Here is a 6,574-nt window from a genome sequence, read left to right on the forward strand (position 1 = left end):
CCTTTGCCAGCTCATGTTGCTTGCCGCACACGCAAACCCAACATTCTGCCTCCGGAGCTCCGAGTGCATCCTTGTGGTCTTCACTCGTTCCACACATCATTGTCTTTTTCACTGGCTCTGGGTGCTTCACCTTTCCCACAGTCCCAGAATGGTTGGCTCACTTCTGGGAGATGACGGTGCCTCTTTTGGGTCTCCTTCCCTGCACTGAGATCGAGAAGGCCTCCACCAAAGAAGCTGTGGCTCGCTGTCAGTTCCCTACCGCAGGACCACAGCCAGCTCCTTTACCTCATCTGCTTCTCTATTTGGTTCTGGTGAGGTCAGTCCACTGCCAGCTTTGCTATGCCAGGAGCAGAAGTCCCTGCATAAAATCCAGATGACTGTCACCTCAGAAGCATATATACTAATGACTGGAAAGAGGTAGATAATGTTAGTGTGGGCCTTGTGCAATAAAGACAACCGAGTGTGTGAAATGTTCCACACTAAAAAGTAAAACAAGAGCCAGCTGCCTATGAATACTAACTACTGGGATTTGACGGCGAAATGTGCCCTTTCATCTCACGAGTTTGAACACTTGATGCCCAGAGGATGGCACTGTTTGGGAAGGTTGTGGAGCCTTTAAGGTGTAGAGTTTCACTTGAGGAAGTGGATCCTCAGGGTTTGATAGCTCGGTCCCACTTCCTGCTCGTTCTGCTTCTTGACGGATGATACAGTCTCACCTGTTGGACTTCCCCTGATCTGGCTCTCTCTCTCGTGCATCATACTTCCCCCCACCAGAGGAAATGGTCCCCTGAACTGTCAGCTAAATAAACACCTTAGCCTTTAAATTGTCTTTTGTCCGCACTGAGAACAAATAACAAATATACTAACCTACATTCAGATCAAGAAAAACCCATTCCTTCCTTCCCTCCAGTACCTTCCTGGGACAGTGTGGGGTCTGTCCTTAATGGAGAAGTCACTGCTGCCTTCTGTTAGCTCAATAAGATCAATGCCTAGATATTGGTGAACCCCATATTGCCTGCTGTTTTGGGGGTTTCTGTCTGGTCATCACCCCACAAGAAGTTCAGCATCCCCCATCAGAGATGGATTATTTATATTTGGTGACCAGTTCTATCTGTACCGCAGAACATATTCTAGTAACAATCATGAGGTAAGTAAACTGAATATATTTCACATGTGAATTAGAACACTGACTTATCACCACTCAAACAGGACATCATTCACCTAGCATTCTTCAGTCATATATTTCCTACTTTTGGCTTAAGCACAGAAAGAATGTGGGCACTGAACTCTGTGACATGGACAAAGCAGCTAAGCTTTTCCTGACCATGGAAAGCTTCCTCTTGAGCAGCTCCTGTGCAGCTGATTACACACACACGGAGGGCCCACTGCACAACCCAGAGGCCTCTGAAAGCACTGCTAACGGGGCACAGGAGTTACCGAGAGACAAGTAATAAAGGGTGGTTTCCAGGCTTGAAGGGGAAAGGGGGGTGCCAGCCAAAGGACACGCATTCCCGTCACAGCTGGGAAGGGTCTGAGAGATCTACTGTCTGGGTGCAGACTGCAATTAATAAGACCCTGTGCTTGCTGATCATGAAGAAAGCAGACCTCCAATGTTCTTGCCATGGAAATGACAAGCACTTGCTGTATGAAATATTAATCAGCTCCAGTCAATCATTCCAGAACATACAGTATCAATGTATCAAAACAAAAACATCAAACATTATGTTACAAACCATAAACAAAGACAGTTTTCCAATTAGGATAAATAAAGGCAAGTCAGAACGTAAACAAAGATGATTTGGGAACTGTTAAACTACATATGCAGAAATGATAATCAGGTAAGGTAATGTATTGAATGACGAGCTAGATTCAACTCTAATGTGTATATATGTCAAAATATTATATTGCCTATCACAAATATAACTTTATACTATCAAGTTTGATAAATAAATAAATTTGGAAAATGTCCACATATATGCAACTAAACATAGAAGGAATTGGATTTTTTCCCACAAACATTCATTCTAACACTAACATTTAGAACTACAGATAGAAGGACACAATAAACAGACTAGGAGTCAGCTATTCCTATTGTTGTCTTTAAATTTGTCTACACAGAACCCTTGAGATTGTGTCGTGTTCAACATCTACCTCCCTAGCACACTGAAAAAATAAGATACCACAACCATAATGTGAGACATCTAGTCCAACCTAGCTCCTACCACTACTGGAACCTCTTTGGTAGCCATGGGTCTCCACTTTTTTCAGGTCAGCAGTAGTAGTTCAGAGAGTTGAGCTGGGGGAGCAAACAACTCCATCATGCAAATAGGATGAAGCTGTTGTACCCAACCCCCCACCCACACATACACACATACATGCATACACATACATGAATATATATAAACACACACACACACACACATACACTGGTGAGATGAGAAATATTTAGCTAGACTGCTGGAGCCTTTTACTTACCACATCTCTCTTCAAAGAGATTGATGACTCTTTATTTTAATAAATGGTCACTTTTCTATATCAAAGACACAGCCTTACATGAGCTGGAATTTCTCTAGATGCCTGTGCTTTCAAATAACCTCCAGACAGGAAGACAGTCTGAGTATTTTTCAGTGAAAGGATAAACCGGTGATTGGAAGGCCAAGGAGTCCCACAAAATCCCACCGTGCAGCAGACCTCACGCAAGTGATCTATTTACTGCCTCTAAGCCGGCACGGAAAAAGAGACCAGACTATGATGATCTGGTCCTTATAGGGCATATGGAGCATGCATGTAGGGAAAACATATCACTATGGTGATGGTGGAAATGTCATGGTGGTTGCTAGCGATGACTGCCCCCATGCTGAGTCACTGAAGGTGGGGGGAGTGGTGGGAGAGCGCCTGGTTCTGAAATGTGGGACGTTCTCAGTTGACCAACACAGAGGACCTTGAAGTTTAACAGACTGAACCAATAATCTACTCAGGACTAGGACCCTTTGGTGGTGTAATAATTCACTACTTATAAAATAGAAAAATAGCTTTAGCTTCTGAGAAAAACTACATAACCCACGTATAAAGAGCCCAATGCATATACGAGAAGCAAGGTAAGAGTAACATCTTGAGATGCCATTACCTGTGATACAATCAGCAGCATTTGGCTTTTTATGGAAACAGAACCCTGTACTTTTCAATATAAAGCATTAAATATAATTTGTCTGGATTCAATGAAAGAAAAATAAACAGAAGTGGGATCTGTGAGATCACTTAACCTTCACATAAATGTTTCTTCCTTCCATGAGATGTTTTCCAACCAAAAGCCCCTATAAAATTAAGGGAAGCTTCTGAATAAAACATTGTGAGTAGGGAGTCATTATCTCTGATTAAACGAACAATACGATTTCAGACAGTGCCAGCCAATTACCTGTAGAGACAGATAAATGCATTAGCAAGTTCATTCTTCCTATTTGCATTAATATCCTGTAACCATAATTCCCAGTGTCATTTAGCATTGGTTTTCTAGGCAGATATATGCAAGACTACAACACCAGGGCAGAGCCTTCGTCTCCACATTCTTCATTTATCCTCATCTCTGATTTTTAGCAGCTAGTAATTTGCTGCAGAAGGCCGCACCATGGCTGTGGGTAAGCCTCACTGTTTCGTTTACATTTGGAAGCAGGATCAGCTTCACTACAGTCCACCCTGTGGGGCAAAGCAGCGTCTCACACCAAGAAAGACCTCCCACTTGGGTTAATGTTCAAATGTCACTGTCTTGAAATTCTCCTTTTTTTTAAAGAAGCATCTTGTTCTCATTTTGCATTGGGCCCACAAATTATGGGGCTACTTTGGGTTGGAAGATGTTTGGACACAGTAGTTCTCCATCACTCTTTCCGCCAGAAGACGGTGAAAATATCTTCTGGAATTCCACATCACCAAGACAAATTGGAGGGCAGTCAGATGCCCCTCCCTGTTTATGTCCTTTGAAATTGCTGCCTGATGTCTCCAGCAATCCTTTATCATTGAAATTCAACCACTTAACCAGAACACACTGGTGCCCAGCATTCTATATCATGGGTTTTGAGACCAAATATGTCCCTACGTCAACCTGCATGTGTGAAATACCTGCAGATGTATTTCAGAGAATTATGCTTCTGTAATACATTTAAAAACTTTTGTTTTAGAAAAAGAAGAGTCTGACCAGTTTCCATGTGTTCTGTATTAAGCTGCTCTCTTCCCTTGGACCTCAAATATCCATCCTCAGGAGTTCCAACCCTCTTCCTCCAGAGCAAGCAATAAGATCCCTTAGAAAAGCAAAATAGAACTCCAACCCCGAGTCCCTGTCCAGTTAATTTATGGTAGAATTCCTATGAAAGGCGTTGCGTTGTGACTGTCCTGGCTATGGAGTCCTGGTGGCTTCCCGCTATTCTTAATCTCTTGGCTCAGCAATAGCCATCTGTCATTTCAAGTCTCATATCACACATGGAACCAATTTCTGCCCTAAATCTCCCCTCTACTTCTGCTTTAAATAATTGGAGTGGGTTCTCTTTCTTTGGCTGCATCTTGCCTGACGCAGGCAGCCATCTCAGCACTAGCAATGGCTTTGCACGTACTGTTTCCACGATTCAAATCCTGTGTGTTTGCCGAAGCTCTGGCTACCTATCAGTTCCTGGAAAAGAGAAAAGTCTCTCAGCATATCAATCAATCTGTCCATTGTTCCTTATATTCCACAACTTTAAAATACTTTATTTACTAATGTATTACTCAAAGCATAAGGTTAAAAATCACTGCTTTTGGGACTCCAAGCCCGTTGCTGCACAGGGAAAAGCAGGATCTTTTCCAAGTTTGAATGGCCCAAGGCTCCAGGAGAAAGTGTGGTTGGGTCTGTGCACGGCCTTTCTGTGGGAACAGTTTCTCTCTCTGGTTTCTTTCTCTGCCCTTCTCATCCTGTCCACTGTTTCTCCCAAATGTTGCTCCGTTTGTCTGATTCTCTGGTTTCACACTTCATTTTCCCAGTAAGGAGCAAACATATTCCTTTTCATGGTGTATATTCGTGCGTGTGAATGTGTTTGACACGCACACACACAGATCTCCATTTCTGTGAAATGTGTGAAGTGACTTGATAGTTTCTCTGTTCCTGTGTCTGTTTTTATGCTATGGAACCTCTTCCGTTTCAGAGCACTCACTGGCAAAACCATCAGACTCAGACTTTGGGGAAGGGGAATGCATCTTTTAATGATTGTTTCTCATTTCTAAGTTCCTATTTATATGATTTCTACTTCTCTCTTTTAACAATTCATAGTTCATATAGTATAATATAGTACAATAATTTCATAGTTCATATAGTATAATAATTTCATAGAATTAAATTTTTACCAAGATTTTCAGATTTTCATTGATGTTATCCTAATTCTGATTTAATTTCAAATGTAAAATTCATGTATGTTTACTTCATATGTTTCTGTCTCAGTTAAGAGAACCCATGCCTTGTCAATTTGAATGCTTGTTATACTTTATTGGAAGAAACATCCGACTTTATATAAAGTGTGTATTTTCACTTTGAACATATTACTAACCCGTGTGTATGTTATAGTCAGTGCGAAAAGGCGAGGAGCGCAGAGGAAGAGGTGGCATTCTTTTCCCATCCTCCTTCCTCCAGAGACAAAAGTGGGCCCGGGGTTATTGCGTTCCAGTCCTCTTCTCATTTGTGAAGCACACAGCTACAGGGGGCTTTGTTCACCTTCTGTTTTTATGAACGATGGATACACTCTGCTGGCTGTTCTTTAACTTCTAGTTTTCAACATTACAGCAGCTAAATTCTCCCAAGAAATTAATATATACAAATTTACTTTATTCTCTTTAGAAGTTCCATAGTGCTTTATTAAATAAACATGCCATAAACATCCAGTTTTTGTACTATTCAAGCACCTAAGAAGGTCCATTTTAATATTATCAATAAAACCAAAACAAAGGTTATCCTGTGTGGTTTTAAATCTATGTTACAGAATCCATCTAAGAATATTGTCAGGAGTCTACATTTTTCCCATTAATATTTATTACCAAATTACTTGAGTGGCAATTTAAACTTCTCCAATGGTATAAAATAATGACCCTTCTCACACATCCCCTTCAACAGTAACTACCACCAATAATTTTTAATTGATAGCAATCGGGACTGGAAATGTGATCTCAGTGTTGAAATACATATTATTGTATGTGCTAATGACACTGACCTTTCTATGTGTAGGACCCATCACATTTCTTCTCTCATAAATTCTTTGGTCACATTCAGCAGATCTTGACTCGGGATATGGTCTAAGGGTCCTGGCTATGTTTGGCACAATGAGCGTTCTGTCATTGTACTTACAGTCACAGAGTACCTACCATAAGCTAAGTGCTTTAAAGGTTTGGGGATTCATCTACAAACAAAGCACAAGCATTGTTCCTAAGAGCATATTCCAGAGGCAAGAGTCAGGGACGCTCACATAGCAGAGGAACGCTCATGTAGTGGAACTTCAGGCACACTGGGAACTATCAAGACATATCAAACGGGCATCTCAGGCAGCCTTATAGAAGAAAAAATGAA

Source organism: Myodes glareolus, chromosome 12, assembly GCF_982192425.1.
Source record: "Myodes glareolus chromosome 12, mMyoGla1.1, whole genome shotgun sequence".
NCBI classification, from domain to species: Eukaryota; Metazoa; Chordata; class Mammalia; order Rodentia; family Cricetidae; genus Myodes; species Myodes glareolus.